This window comes from Dioscorea cayenensis, chromosome 12 (genome assembly GCF_009730915.1).
Source record: "Dioscorea cayenensis subsp. rotundata cultivar TDr96_F1 chromosome 12, TDr96_F1_v2_PseudoChromosome.rev07_lg8_w22 25.fasta, whole genome shotgun sequence".
Taxonomy (NCBI): domain Eukaryota; kingdom Viridiplantae; phylum Streptophyta; class Magnoliopsida; order Dioscoreales; family Dioscoreaceae; genus Dioscorea; species Dioscorea cayenensis.
Window position 1 is genome coordinate 14939219 of NC_052482.1, and position 17210 is coordinate 14956428.

Here is a 17210-nt window from a genome sequence, read left to right on the forward strand (position 1 = left end):
GGTTTGGAAAGTGGCCTTTTATATGTGGCTCACTTCCCCCACTTTAGCTTCAAAAATCCTAAAGTGGGTTTTAAACTAAAATCCACTTCAGTGCAAAAGAACATCGGAAGAGGGGAAAGTCAGTCCACTTTCCCCCACTTTCGTCAAAGTGAATGCCCCCTAAGGATGGCTCTTTGGCCCCGAGGAATACGACCCCTATGTCACGCACATGGTATTACTTGATGATCCCCGTGCACTTGCAGGTATTCACACCACCCGACCCGATAGGGACGGGGATTCCCTGATCCCTTCCTCAGTGGGGATGGGGGCCAATCCGTCCCCATTTTCGAAATGGAAATCATATATATCATATATATATATATATATATAATTTGTTCACAACATTAAAAAAATCCAAAGCTCTAAATAATTATACAAATAACTTTAATTTTAGATTGTACTACCTATTTATATGAATTCCAAATTTTATGTTTTGCTTATATTGAAAACCATTTGGAATATATATATATATATATATATAAGTTTTTATATGTTGGTTTGATAGGTTTATTGAGCTCTATATATGTTGAGTAGTTTCATGTTTTCATGTATGTATCTATGTTGAATATTTTATATATTTTTCATTGATGCATTGGTATTAAATTTATTTTTTTAAAAAAATTTAAAATTTATAAGTAAAGTACTAAAATATAAAAGCAATATTTGTAAATGGGGAATCCTCGTGGGGATCCACGGGGATGGGGAAACAATTTCCCTCCATTGGAGAATTGAGGGGACCGGAAACAAATGGGTATTTTAAAAATAAAAAATTGTGGTGTTTTGCATTTTAATATATATATATATATATATTTTTTTAACGCAATTTCTTTTAAAAATTATTATTTATTTTCTAAAATTTATTAATTTGTTAAAAATCTGTTTATTTTAAAAGATTATATTATTATATTTATTATTATGAAAATAGCAAGGATTATTTTGGGAAAAAGTTTGGTCATCTCATGTGTTTCATTTTTCAAATTTCATTTTCAAGTTATGACCATAATATTATTTGCATGTACATGTATAAATATTTTTTAATTAAATTTATTATTATTATTATTATTATTATTATTATTATTATTATTATTATTATTATTATTATTATTATTATTATTATATACATTGTAAATAGATTAGTTCATTATTATTTTTATTTTATTTATAATTTATTTTATATGAATAATGTGTTTGTAGTTTAAAAATATTGTAAAACAGTAGAGCATAAGTTTGCCTATAAAAACAAATAGTCTAATACGATGGCTCAACATATATAGATTGATGATTACATTCATGCCACTACAAACTGTTAAGGCATAAAAGTAAAAAAATAATACGTGTTTTAAAAGTACATTCTATTTTAATAATGCGAAAAAGCAAAAATAGATTTTAAAATGTAAAAACAGTTTAAAATTAATAGGTTTAAAAAAATTATTTTTAAAATATATTTTTAAAATAAGTAGGTTTTTAAAAATCTAATAAGTTCTAAAAAGTTAGGATAAATTTTTCATAAAAATTTTAACTAAAAAAACTAAAACATGACCACTACAGTAATTATAAACAAAAAAGAATGAAAGTGAAAGCATAACATTTTGGGTTAATTTCACTGGTGGCTATAAATATTTGTAATTTATATCGTTGTGGTCACAAATATTTTTTTTGTAACCATATGGCCACATAACTTTTCTTCAGTAACACCCGTGGCTATAAAGGCATGTTTGGAGGCTATTTCCGGTAACTTGACTGACGTGGAGGGGTTTCACGTCAGCCAAGTCGCCAGAAATAGCCCCTCCACATCTGGTTACCAAAAAAATATTTATGGCCACAACAATATAAATTATGGTTTTCCGCTTAAATTTATGAGTTTCTGCTTAAAATTATAGGTTTCTGCTTAAAACTTTGAGTTTCCGCTTAAGATTATGGGTTTTCGCTTAAATTTATGAGTTTCTGTTTAAAATTATGGGTTTCCGCTTAAAATTATAATTTTCCGCTTAAAATTATGTGTTCCCATTTAAAAAACTGAGAGGCAATCTTGTCAATATCAGCCACCTTTATGTCAACATCAGTCACTTTTATGTCAGTAAGGTCTGAAAAGTAATCTATCAAAAAAAGGAAGGGTCATATAGGAATACTCAAAGTCATAGGGTTTTTATCTAACACTTTTTTTTTATTAATTAGCAAAATTATCTCGTAAAAACTTTATTCATCTAAATGGGTTTCAAAATATCAAATTAGGGCCAACTCATCATCTACGTGCTAACTGGACTTTTTAAAAAAAAACAAAATAATAGTTTTTTTTCAAAAGCACCTTTTTTAAGTTACTTTTTTAGAAGATTATATATATATATACATTAAACCACATTTATTTTCAACAGAAAATTATTATTATTTATACATCTTCTTGATTTTTTAAACCATTTTTTAAAGGTATAATTATCGAAATAGTCCACTACCTTTTCTCTCTCTTATTTTTGCCTCATCTTTTCAGAAATGCTCCCGAGTAGTCCCTCTACTTTTGAAAATGCTCACTTAGTTAAAAATGCTCCCAATTGGTCTCACTTTTTAAAAAAATGTGCCCATTTAGAGAGACTAAGTGGGCACATTCTAAAAGTAGAGGGGACCCGATGAGAGCATTTTTTTAACTAAGTGAGCACATTTTTCAAAAAGTGAACTGTACTGTCGGGAGCATTTCTGAGTAGAGGGACCAACTAGGGTATTATACCTTTTTTAAATTATTATTATTTTTGAATAATCACAAAATTATTTTTTGTTTTTCTAAAACCTTTTTGAAGTTATTATTTTTTTTATAAACGGCATTTATTTTGGAAATCCATTATTGTTGTTGTTATTTTTTTATTTTTTTATTTTTTTATTGAATAACTTGTTTGTATTTTAAAAATGGTATAATACGTCCCTCTACTTTTTCTCTTTCTTTTGGTCCCTCTACTCAAAAATGCTCCCAAGTATTCCCTCTACTATTAAAAATGGTTTTATTTAGTCCATTCTACTCTAAAATAGATCAATTATTGGCTGTATTTTTTTAAGAAAGTAAAAGGGACTAGATGGAAAGAGATTAAGGGTAGAGAGATTAAATTAGGTCATTTTCAAGAATAGAGGGATTAATGTTGTGCATTTCTAAGTAGAGGGACCCAAAGGGAAGTGAGAGAAAAAGTAGAGGGACCAATTCGGGTATTATACCTTTAAAAACACAATAATTGCATTGAAGTACAAATAGAAAATGCATCAATCACTTTTTTTGCATTAAATATTTCCACCCATGTATTAGGTGAGTAGTTCTGTAATATACATATTGTTTATATATGTGCAAATGTCTACATCTCATCTTTAGTCGCCTATTAGACTGTTGTCCTATAGATGAAATCGTCCTTGGTCCAAACACCTGTTGCCAAAATTGTCAACTTGGTACTCCGTTGCCAAGGTTTCTATCTATGTACATACACCATCAATGCATGTTATTTGCTATAATAATAATAATAATAATAATAATAATACTATACATCTATACATACTATTAAACTAGATGTATAATCTGCTCTCCAAAATCTTTCAAGGAACAAATTTAAATTTTTTTTATTATATTTAATTTTTTATTTATATCATTTATGATATTAATAATCAAAAAATTTTGATTGTATCTTATTTATTTATGCAATAAATGTCCATAAAACCTTTAAAATCTAAGATATACAACAACTTTCATGGTAAAAGTTGCTTAATTATATTATTTTTTATAATATGCTCTAATGAACAAATTTAATATTTTTTTAAATTTAAGTTTTTATTTCTATTACTTATAATATTAATAATTGAAAAACTTTTAATTAAATTTATTTATTTATACAATAAATATTCATAAGACTTTTAAAATCTAAGGTATACAACATTTTTCATTATAGGAGTTGTTTAATTATATTATTTTTTATACATGATATTATTTCAAAACCTCTCACAAAATTTTATAAACTATGATGCCAAGCCAGGAGAATGCCTAATAATTTGTAAAATAAATGTGGGTACAAAAAATATAGCTTATAAAAAATAATAACTTAAACAAAATTAAAAAAAAAAAGCAAAAAAATTTTTATTCGTGTGTGTGTGTTTTAAAAACGTTTTTGAAAGAAAACCACTATTTTTTTTTTTTTCCAAGGTCCGAGTAACACTTTTGGAACCCATTTGAACGAATAAAGTTTTAATAAAAATACTTTTGCTAATTAACAAGAAAATGAGGGCCAGATTGGAAAAAAAACTCAAAATGGCCCTTCCCTCCACCTTCCCGCCGATCTCCACTCCTCCGACTCCGAATCCGGCGACCACCTTCTCTCCGTCTCCTCTGCCATAGACCTCTCCTCCCTCCGCCCCTTCGACCTCATCAAAAGGTTCTCTCTCTCTCTCCCTCTCTTGTTTTCCTCCTTTCTCTCCCTCCTGATATATTTCTGTTTGGATTTTTCCCCCTATTTTTCCTAGAAGGTGTTTATTTGACCTATTGGGAAAGGAGATCTTCTGCATGGAAGAGCAGCAAGTGTTTGATCGCACTTGCTTGTCAAGGGTTTCTCTCACTTCAATTCTTCTTGCAAGTTCAATCTCGCCGACTCTCCGGTCCAATCTCATTCTTCTTCTCCCTGACCTCGAGTCGCTCTCCTGGGCTGTCCCTTTCATCTCCGTCTGGTTGCTTTAGCGTCGCTGCTCGCGTTTCTTTTCATCGCAATGTGCTCAAGATCTACACCTTTTTTTTTTTTATTGTGCTTGGCGAGGAGTTCAGGCAAGAACATCCAGCTGGAGGTTCTAAGGTTGAGGTTTTTATTTTAGTTATTTATTTATTATATTTTTTGAGTGTTTGATTTGTTTGAAAGAAAAAGAGTTATAATTGTCATGTAAGCTCTTGCTGCAGTACAATCAATCAAGGAAGAAGAATCACTTGAATTCATGGAACTGGGAATCGTTAATCATACCAAGGTTGAATTATCAATCTCATTGCAAATTCTCTACAAGTCAACCTCTCTTTGCTCTTTGGTTTGAGTGAAATTGAGGAGAACTATCTCGCTTTTGTTTCAAAGCAAGTTCCTTTTTTCTCTTTATTGTGCTTATTTGTTTTCCTTCGGTCATGGTTGAACATTCTTTGCTTTTTGTTGGGCTTAATTCAAGTGTGTTTTCACTTGATATGAGAACCAGACACTGTTGAAGGATTCGGATAGTAGGGAGAGTCTTGGACGTATCATTGGAGCAATGGCCACCAAGTACCATCAGACTACACAAGCATGTGAGTCAATCCTGCATTTGCTTCACAAGTTTGACTTTGCTGTCACTCACATTGCGGATGCTGTTACAGCCGCTGAGAACAAGTATGGTGATGGAAGACTTGCAGTTGCAATTATTAGGAATGTTGATACTGATCCAAAGGACTAGTCAAGAGATGGTGTTGTTGCTGAGAATGTTGGAAAGGTACCTTGTGGAGCTTGCTGACAGGTCACCAAAGCTCATGCCAATGAATGTTGGTGTTCTTGTTCCACATTTTGGAGGGGAGTCCTACAAGATTAGGAATGCTCTTAGTGTTCTGGGCAAGTTGGTTATGAAGGCTTTTAGAGACGCAGATGGTGAAGTGTGTTCGATCGAAATCTTTGCATTTGAGGGGTAAGCAAGTGATGCTAGAGATATTGATGGAGAGATGCAGGGTTGTGTCAGCATATACAAGGAATCAGGTACTTCAGATATGGGTTGAATTGTGTGAAGAACATGCTGTTCCAATAGGTTTATGGAATGAGATTGCATCTGTGGCTTCAGGGAGATCGGAGGACAAGAGTGCCATGGTCAGGAAGTCAGCTTTGAATTTGCTGATTAGCACGCTGCAGCACAATATGTTTGGACTGCAGCTTCGCGTTGCAGCTTTTGAGGTGACACTGCAGAAGTACAGAGAAATTTTGCCAGATGGAGCCTTCTGCGACTTCAGAGGATGGCACCAATGTTGATGCTGTCCATGGGCAAGCTGCAACAGAAGAGCATGAAGAAAGTGTCAGTGATAGTTGCCTGCCACATGGAGATGAGCAGAGGGAGGAAGAATCTATTGTACCTGATATTGGAAATCTGGAACAGATCAGAGCCTTGGTTGCTTTCCTTGAGGCAGGTTTACGGTTTGTGAAATGCATCACTTCTACAATGGCTACTCTAGTTCAGCTATTAGCTTCATCTTCTGTAACTGATGTAGAGTACACCATCCTTTTGCTCATGAGGTGCAAACAATTTCAATTTGAAGGTTCAGAAGCCTGCCTTCGCAAAATGCTGCCTTTAGTAAAGCTTCAGCATCTCAGATATTTCTAGATCATTGGTTTTTTCTTCATTATGATTGTATGTTACTCTTTTGGCTTCTTATATTTAAGTTTTTTTTTCTGTTGGACCTTGCTAGGTGTTTTCCCTAGACAAACCCATATATGAAGCTGTAGAAAATGCATTTATCACCATTGACATAAGAAAAGATCCTGAGGAAAATGCTAAAAACTTGTTGAACCTTGCGCTAGATTCTAGCATCGGAGATCTTGCAGCTTTAGCGTGTTTGGTTGGCTCCTTGGTTTCTAAAGGTGAAATTTCAACAAGCACGGTATGCACTTTTATCAGCATTGATTAAGACTTGATTGCCTTTCCTTTTTTCTTAAATGTTTTCATTAATCAATCACATCTTAATCCATAGATGATGGTTAAGTTGTGATGTTATACATGTCAATCCCTGGATGTTACTGCTAAAAGTATTTCAAAATATTTACTTATTGTGGGTGTGGGGTTTATTGTTTCTTGATGAAATTGATAATCAGGCCTTCCGTTGCTTTGATTGAAGTAGTTGATATAGTACTTTTAATTCATAGTTTGGTGGTCGGATTGCAATGTTATACAATTTGATCCATGGATGTTACTATTAAAAGTATTTCAAAATAATTAGCCTTTTGTGACGGAATGTGAATTTGGTATTTCTCAATTAAATAGAAAATCAGTGCTTTCATTGCTTTGTATGAAATAGTTGACATAGTAGTTTTTAATTTATAGTTGATTGGTTAGATATATTTTGATCCTTGGATATTACTGTTTAACCTATTGTAAAATATTTAGCTTCTGTGCCAGAATTTGGTGTTTCTGGTTGAAATAGAAAATCAGGCCTTTCATGGCTTTGTTTGTTGATATATTTCCTGAAATGGTTGAATGCCTTCTGAAATTTAAGACAGGTATTCTATTTGCTTCGGGTATGTTGCATTGTTCCTTTGAGGGCTAACTTCTTTGAAATATTTTCTATTATCAGGTACCAAGCATGCCTGATATAATGTTTCATCCTTCTACAGCATCTTAGGAAGTAATAGCTCATTATTTGATAGGTTTTGCAAAAGAGGTCCTTCCTCTAAATCTAAACTTCATATCATCATGCTCATTTTACATATTAAAGTAGTCAGATCTTAAATTTCTTTTATATTATCTGTCTTCTGCTCATCATTTAGAAAGGTGCATGTTTATGGATTGTACATTTCACTTGAATTAATTTGAAGTTTTAATGATCAACAGTTTACATTTACGGAGGCATTTGTTATTATTTTAAAGTGACGAATCATTTCTTTTGCAGATGTCTGCCTCATGGAATTTTTTCAGCTTTAATTCCAATGGAGCTGATAGCAGCCTGAAGCCGGGGAGCTCTGTCTATTCTTTGTATGGCCTTAAAATCAACTCCAGGCATTTTAGGTTTTCACCTGCAGGATATTGTTGATATTAGTTTTGGACGTTGGGCTAAGGAAGAACCTTTGCTTGCAAGGACTGCATGTGTTGCGCTGGACAGACTGTCGGATGAGGATAAACAAAAGCTAAGATGTGGTGGTATGAAAATTTTTGGTGTGCCGCAAAGCTTACTGATAGGTTCTTGGCTTCCAGAAAATGTATGGTATGCTGCTGATAAAGCTATAAAAAGCCCTTTATTCAATACATCCAACACTTGAAATATTTGCTGCTGAAGTGGTGAAAAAGTCAATGTGTTCTCTATTTAGTGACAGTGGAAACGATGAAATGCTTACTGATGCTGACAATGAGGATGTCAATGTTTCCACAGTATCGGCAGCAAAGCTTGACAGGTGCCCTTTTCATCATTAGCCATGTAGCATTTAGTCAATTGGTTTAAATTGAATTCTGCATTCACTAGCTTTAGAAGCAGAAGGCAAAAAAAAGAAAAATCTAAGCTTGAATCTGAAGCAGCTGCTGGACTTTCCACTGAAGCATCTGAGGTGGGATTCTCTTTTCAGTATTATGATTGTTAATAATAATTCTTTTATTTTCCAATTTTCTCTTTGGGCAAATATGAAATCCTCACTTAGGAAGAGCAAGAACTTCTGTTTGGGTCAAATTTTCACTTGAGTTTGCTTACAGAAGCAAAATAGAAATGCTGATTTGGGTCTTGGTGCATCTGAAGACGCCACAATTGATGCACTTTCTGAATAACCAGAGAAAGAAATTGTATCGGGTGGCTCCAATTAGAAGAACCTTATTGCACATTGTGCAACTTGTCATTCAAAACTTTGTAGAAATTTTAATTTGTTACAAAAGGTGAATGGCTTTTGGTATTTCTCTAGTGGATTTTAAGAAGGAAGCATTTAACTTTATAGGATTTTCTAGTTTCATTCTTCTAATTTTTCAGGTATTGTGTTACAGTTTCCAGATCTGCAGGCTTCTGCAATGCTTGCTTTGTGTAGACTAATGATTATTGATGTAGACTTCTGGTAAGTCATGAAAATAATATCTGGTTGTTTGCAAATTTTGGTGTCTGTTCTTGGGATTCATACACATCGCAAATTTCAATGAAGCAAACCTGCTGCTTTTATTCACTTTTGTTGAGAATGCACCATCAGAAACTGTTCATTGAAACTGTACCCTTGCACTTTGTGACTTGGCTGTTCGATTTCCTAACCTTTTAGAATCGTGGACTGAGAACATTTACGCTAGACTGAGGGATCCTTCAGTCCCTTTTAAAAAATGCTGCCCTGGTGCTTTCTCACCTCATACTAAATGACATGATGAAGGTGCAGCTTAAGTTCTCAGTAGTTCTCATCTATTATTGATTAGCTGATTACAACAGTTAATACTTGATCAGGTGAAAGGATACATAAATAAGATGGCCATGTGGATAGAAGATGGGGAGGGAAGGATATCAAGTCTTGCCAGATTTTTTTTTATTTTCATGAATTATCAAAGAAAGGTAAACTCAAGTCTTACTTTGGCACTAACCCAAGTACAAGGTTGATAGTGTTTAGCTTCACCAATGGAGAGAAAATCTTGGTGCAATCAATGCCTTCTTTCTATTGAAAGCTTTTTACAATAAATTTTACCTCATATCACTTACCACCATCATGCTCTTCTTTTATGTGGTATACCCATTTATTGTGTAAAACTTTCTTGCTCTTTGGAATTTTTGTTAGCTCTCATGTTTGATTAAATGACAATGAATACATCTTATTATTCACTACTAACTCTCACGAGTTGGCTATTAGGCTTGCGCTACTTCTTCATAAGTCTCCAATCCGCCTTTTATCTTCCAATATAATGTAACAAAGTACATGCAAGTATCTCTTCAGTGGTTTAATTATTTTAGAAGATCTCCCGAGTTCAATCTCTGGAGTTTATTTATCGATCAGATCAGCCTCTTGTGCTACTTTTCTACATTTTCGTCAGGATGTCTTTCAATGGCACTTCCTCGGTCTTTCATTACTGTAGGGACATTCCTTGCCTATTAAGAAAATAAAATAATTTTTTTTACAAAATAATCCAAATAACTAAATAAAATTCTATTGCAATCCTCAATATTTTCCTAAACAATGAAACAAATATGACATAAGTAACACAAATTGTTTAAGAAAGGACTACACAATTTCCTAAACAAATGTTACATCGAGAACAAGTACAACATTCATAATAACACAACAAATGTTCTATAGAAAATAAATAGAACACAAAATTGCTAGAAGAAATGATTTTTGAATCTCACCATAGTGGTTTTATAAGGAGCCTTTATTATTTATATTCTCTGTTTGGATACTGTCTTTTTAAAAAAAAAAAAAAATCTTTGTATGATGTAAGGGTGTCAATGGGCTCCAGTCGGAGGGAACCTGATTTCCAACTTCATCTAGGCCAGGGCTAGGGAAAATTTCTTCAAGTTGAGCCTGATGCTCTGGGGACGGGATATAATTCTTCGTCTGGGCCGAGGAATATCTCCTAGCAATGGACCCGAAATATTAAATATTAAATATATATATATATATATATTTTTTTATGTTATGAATATCTAAATAAAAAAACTCATATATTTATTTAATTAGAAAATTATTAATAATTAAATAAACATTAATAAATAAAATAAAATAAAACCCTAAACTTATATTAATTATATTACGATTTTTAAATCTGTTTTAGATTTACAAATAATTTATTAAATCACTAGTAAAGGGTTAGGTTCTTATTGTGTACTTTATTAATGGTGGACTTTTATTTGTATTGTTCTTAATATTAAAGATTTAATTGCGTATTCTTCTTATTCAAGGACTTCAACATATACATTACATGATGATTGTGTGTATTGGTATTTGTCTTGCTAATTATGTATAATTACTTCTTATTTAATTATTTATAATGCAATAATGTTGGGCCAATGGATCTTTTTTAATATATATATATATATATCATATGATCTTTTAATATATATATATATATATATCATATGATGATTGTGTATGTTGGTCTTTAGTGTTGGGCCTTTAACATATCAACTATTCATATTTGTAAAATGAGTTTTTTAATTATCAAATATTTTTATGATATTTTTAGTAAATATTTTATAAATTTTATTTTAAATAATAATATTTTAATTTATTAATCTCAGTCGGGAATCCTTGAATAAAAAAAAATCCCTACAGGCATGCGGACAAAAAATTCTCGGGTCAGAAATAGTCCTATAAATTCAGGGCCAGGACAAAAAAATGCATCTTCAGTGAATCCTTTACTTTATTGATATCCCTAGTATAGTGGTTATTATTTTGTAATAAAAGGATTTTATTGAGATCTCAATAATATTGTACTCAACAGACATTTTTAAGGTTAAATTATACATGTAAAAATTAAAAAAACAATAGTGAAGATATTTTGTAAAACATGAAAATTATTAAAAAGAAGTTTTCATTTTTTTTTTGAGGAAACACTTAAAAGACAAATGTGAAATCTTTTATTCGAGTTTTTTAAAATATACAAGCTTAAGAGTAATATATGTTTTTGCATTAAATGGGTTTCACTTTTTGTTCTTAACTTTTTGAAAATAATATTGAAACCCAGAAATTATTATTAATAATCATTTTCAATGATTAAAATTAATTTTTAATAATTTAGATAGGATAATGGTCCATTCCTACTCTTACGTACGGTAGGGTGGAAGTCTATAATACTTTTTAAAATATTTATATATATATTCTCTTTTAATAAATTATTTATAAACATTTCTTATTTATCAATGATTATATCCTAATATTCATTTTACTTTTATATACATGTTTTTAACAGATTAATCATTTATTAGCTTCCTTTTATTGAGCTTGAAAAATTGAAAAATATTTATTACTTAATATTTTACAAAGGTATTAATTTTTGGTAAAATACCTGTATTTGTCCTGCTTTTCTCTCTCTCTCTCTTTTTGGTCGCTCTGCTCAGAAATGCTCCCTACTAGTCCCTCTACTTTTGAAAATAGGGAACTAGTCCCTGCATTTTCAATAGTAGAGGGATAAGTTGGGAAAATACTAAGAGTCTGTTTGGTGCTTTGCAGGGATATACTTTCCCAGCAAAATCTTTTTCCCGACAAAGTCTTTCTCTATAAAGTGTTTCCTTATAAAGTTACATTACAACGTTTGTTATGTTTCCAGAAAATTATAATCTAAATGCATGTTAATTCATCTATTTGGTGTAAGCAAGCTATCCAAGTAAAGTTATGGTTATTGTCAATTTTGCTCTTATTAGTTATTTTATTAAGATAAAACCCATAATTTTTATATTTCTTTTTTTATTTTTTTATAATAAAGCCATGTGTGCGGTCAACTATGTAATTGTTTTAAAAATTATTTATATTTATTTAATTAATATTTAAATTTGTTATCTAAAAACTAATCTTTAACATAATTTAATCTTTTTTGTGATTATTTCATTAATTTTGTATTATGAAAAGAAAAATTTTTTAATGGAAAAAGAGAACTTCATTTGGGTAATTTGGTCATTTAATAAATGTCACAAGATTACATCCCACGATGTAATCTCTTTCACACCGCCTCCCCTATGAATCACTTTCAACCATTACTTCACGAACGATGAAAATGATTTACATCTTACTTCCTTTGCAAAGTAACAACTTTCCCTCTAACCAAACGGGCCCTAAAAGTAGAGGGATTAAGTTGGTCCATTTTAAAGAGTAGAGGGACTAGTTGGGAAGAGACTAAGAGTAGAGGGATTAAGTGGGTCCATTTTCAAGAGTAGAGGGACTAGTTTGGAGCATTTCTGAGTAGAGGGACCAAAAAAGAAGAGAGAAAAGTAGAGGGACCAATTGGGGTATTATACCTAAAATTTTCAAAGTATTAAAAGTATAAAGGTCTTACTCAACTATAAAATTTGTAAGAAAATTAAGGGGTATTGATTTTTATAAGAGTATTCAATGTTTTTCCATTAATCTTTTGATTTTACGCATTATCTCCCCGTCATCATCCCCTTCCCCCTCCCTTGTTCTACCCACCTCTCCATGCACAAAATTAAATTCTCAGCTTTCCCTCACCTCCTCATTCCTTTTTCCTTGTTTTTCCTCTCCTTTGCTCTATGCAAGAGCAGAAAAGCCCTTTCTTTTCTCATCATTTTCCCCTTCTCTCTTGTTATGCTCTCCTCTCCGTGCGATCAGACAAAATTAAACTCATAGGTTTCCTTCACCTCCCCATTCCTTTTCCTTTCTTTTCCTTTCCTTTGCTCTGTGTAAAAGAAGAAAAGGCATATTCATGGCTTGGTTCCCTCTAATGTAATTTGTCCCTAGGAGGTCTCTCTATTTTAATATTTGGGAAATGTAAGTCCCTCTTTCTCTCATATAATTTATCCGTAAAAAGTCCTTATGAGGACTTATATTTTTTAAATATTAAAATAGAGGGACATCCTAGGGACAAATCATATTAGAGGGACCAAGAGGGCAGACTGACTGACTATATTAGAGGGACTAAATAGGGTATTCTATCCCTTCCCATTCCTTTCCCACATCCCCTTCCCCTCCCTTGCTCTGTTGTCCATCAGGAAAAGCTAAATTATGGCTTTCCTTCCTTCTCTTTCCCTATTTTTTTCACATTTTTCCCCTCTTTTGCTCTGTGCCTATATTAACGTGACTTCTCCCTAGTTATTCAAACGAAATTCGTCATCCATCATAGTTTTGGATTTGGCTCAAGGTGTTGTTCCTATTTATTTAGGTTTAAAAGTCTTACCTAAGAGTGACTGTCATGAACGTTTATGGTTCCCCAAGATGGCTATGTAGATATGGTACAATTCACTCTCACCTCAACATGAAGAGGAAGTGAACACTTGAAAAACAATTAAGATCTACACTCCACGAGGCTGATTTCATTGATAGCACTTCTAAACCATATACGCTGACTGGGGAGACAAAATAAGAATTTCTTCTTTCCACCTTTCATGAACAACCAAGGCTGGTAATTGATAGAGAACAAGTTGATGGCTGAAGATGAGGACAGAGGAGGGGCGTTGGTGATGTTGACTTGTGCCTTGAGCCTCTTGTAGACAACTTCGCCGTTAATGATCTAGGTTATTTGGAAGATGAAGAGGATTGTTCTATTTTGTAGTCTGTTCTCTCTTTGTTGGTATGTTTTCTGCTCTGTTCTATGTGTTTAGTGGAACTACTTGTTCTCTGTTGTTCTGACCGATAAAGTTCAATGTTGTTCTGACCGACAGAGTTCAATGTTGAACTGATGACTGACAAAGTTCGATTTTGAACTAATAACTGACAGAGTTTGATGTTGAACTACAGTAAAATCTACATAGTAATTGCAGGATCAATAATTAACAAAAATGGTTTAATGGAAAAGGCCTTTCTTTTTATATTTAGAGAGCCTAGAAAAAGCTTTTCACAGATTATGCCAAACATTTTTTTTAGAGGGAAAGTGTTACACCCCGACCCGCGGGACCACGGGATGCTACAACCGCCGCAGTCGATCCCGAGGAGGGATACCTTGCCACTCAACCCTCGGAACGCCACAAGGCTGACCAATACACCTGGAATTTAATAATATCTATCGCAGATATAGAGTAGAAAGGAACAATGTTACACAACGATAGTAACAACAACAGCAGCAGCAATAATGACAGCAAGATACAGAAAATATAGAGGTTCACAAATGCATAGGGAAACAACACTAACAACAGTAGGAAATGCTGATACACAAAAGTTTAAAAGTTATTTAGATACCAAACCATGCAACAAGGTTTTCTGCACACTAGTGGATCCATAGGTCAAACAACATGTTCCGTGACAAAAAAATAACATATATGAACTGAAAGAAGTATAACAGAAGATGGAACAGTAGCAAATGCCCAGGACTGGGAGGAAGAGAAAGGGATGAGTAACTAAAGTTACTCAGTGAAAAGAGGTTAGCACAAGAAAATATTCCAACAGCAATAATAATAATGAATCATCAAAATAAATACTTTACCAAAACAATACTAGTTTGGAAACATTGTCACATATAATAGAAATCTTTAAAAGAAGTAAAATAACATAATATAATACAAAAAAAAACTCCTTTTTACCCCAACTAGGGTTTACAACACCAAAACTACAAAACATAGTTTTAAATACAAGTAAAAACAACTAAATGTCATGGTTTTGAGATAATAATCACAATACCCAACACTCACCCAGAGTGGAGTACAATAGCCATCCATAATCATAAATCAACAACACCTTGGCCATTTGCACGAGGACAAGATAAAAACACAAGCAAAGCTCAATCTTTTAACACAAATTAATTTACAAATCCCTAACACAAGAAACAACATGGAATCCTTTCCTTTCAACAATTCGAAATGAGTTTCAAGCCTTAGATTTCACAAAATCAATGATTTTCACAATAAATCCCAAGTTTCATACAAAACAAGGATTTCACAAACTCATTGATATATATATATATATATATATATCAATCACAAATCCAACGATAACAAATCAAAGACCAAACGTGACATCCAAGATCTTTTCTCAATAATAACTATCATTCACCAAAATGCCAAACAAGTATAAATCAATAAAACTTACTTAAAACATGATATATATATATAGCTATTGGCATTTTTCTAATAAAGCTATGCTCAACAATTCCACTCACAGAATTGGCGATTTGTCTTCCTCGCAAGCTACTCCTATGCCTCGAGCCAAGACATTTTTTCCTTGCCAAAGCACAACAATAATTAGCAAAAATTAAATCAAACAAGGAAACCTTAAGTTTTCTAACAAACGACACTAAATCGATCCTAGGGTTGGCTCAAAGCTAGGTCTAAAAGTTACCAATGAATTCTTGGGGGTTTTAGCTTCACTCTAGTCCAAAGAAATCAAAGAAACAACTAAAGGTTGTCGGTACTACAGTAACCCTCGGGATTGCTACAGTAACCGGCCCTTATACAAGGATTTTCTCCCAATTTACAACACCTAAACAAGAAATTTCTTCACAAACATTCTCATACATTAATAACAAGTCATTGGCTTCAATTTGAGCCTACAAACAACCAAATCCATGAAAAAAATCTAAGTTTTTAAAAAAATTCTAAAAACTAAGAAATACTAAGAAGTCTTACCGTACTCAAGAGGATGAGAGAACGAGAATGGAGACTTTGGTTCTCCAGAAAAGCTCGCTGAAACAACCCAAGAAAAAAAAATGCAAGGTTCGGCTAAAACCAAAGAAAGAAGAAGAAGGAGAAAGGAAGAAGGGTTTTCAGAAGAAATTTTGGTGCTGCTGCAGTAACATGGTGCTACATTGTTGAGCTAGAAAATCTACATCAAAAACTGGTTATAACAGAAAGAGCTCTCAGAGCTAATTTTATTGATAAGAAAAAAAATGTACAAGAGAGTTTAAGAAACAAACCAAAACAACACAACAAAAACCAAGAGCAAAAACAAAGGAAAAGACAAATTTAAACCAAAAGCAAAAATAGATCAACAACTATAAGCTAATGCCAAGTCTGATGAATTGCTTCATGAGCCAGCGAGGAAGATCCTTTCTTTGATGAAATAATGTGAGCATATGCGAAATGATACCAAACAAAGCTAGGCTGTTAGCAGCTGCCATCCAAGCTTTGGGAATGATATGAATTTGAGGATGAACCCAAGCTTGAAAGAAAATCTGCAATGTTGTGTATCAGTGGATTCAGACGCCAAGCATGATGAGAGATTTCAGCTTTGATGAGCCTATGGAGGTCAGCATTTGCAATAAATATAGTGTTGATATGAAGATTCGACACAAGGACTCTGCCAAGAGTTGCAATAAGCGCCAGAGCCTCTGCTTCAAGGATTGAGTCAGCATGATTATTGCAGCAACCTGCACAAATGAGCAGAGGTTTTGCATCTGTAAGATAAAAGCCTGCACCAAAAACTCCAGTCTCACAATTGCCCACAGAAAAAACAAAGAGAAATGAATTGTCAGAGAAATAGAAGATTATGCCAGATATTGACTTCATCACACAAAACATTATGGGTAGAAAGGCAAACAACTGATGGAATCCAACAAATAGACAACAAGGACCATAGGACACTATAAAATTACCAAAAACTGTATGCATAATTCAAGTTATAAGATGCCACGAAACATGATCATACACCTTGATGTTATCAACAGAATTATGCTAATCTTGCCATCAAATAAATACACATTAAAAAAATTATTTTCAAATATAAAAACTCTGGTGAATGTCATCGTAGAAAAAAAAAATAATACACATACGATCATGGCCAAAGAAACAATGTGTTTTAAGAAGGGAAAAAAATAGTAATGATTGGTCTTGATAGGGGTGTCAAACGGGCCGTGCTGGCCCAATCCCCGGGCCGTGCTGGGCTAGGGGTTTGCGGCCCGCTTCG

At 32.9% G+C, this 17210-nt stretch overlaps 1 pseudogene; it reads left to right on the plus strand.

Moving 5' to 3' along the window:
- Window positions 1-208: 208 nt before the first annotated feature.
- On the plus strand, window positions 209-14013 carry LOC120273193 (annotated as a pseudogene).
- The last annotated feature ends 3197 nt before the right edge of the window (window positions 14014-17210 follow it).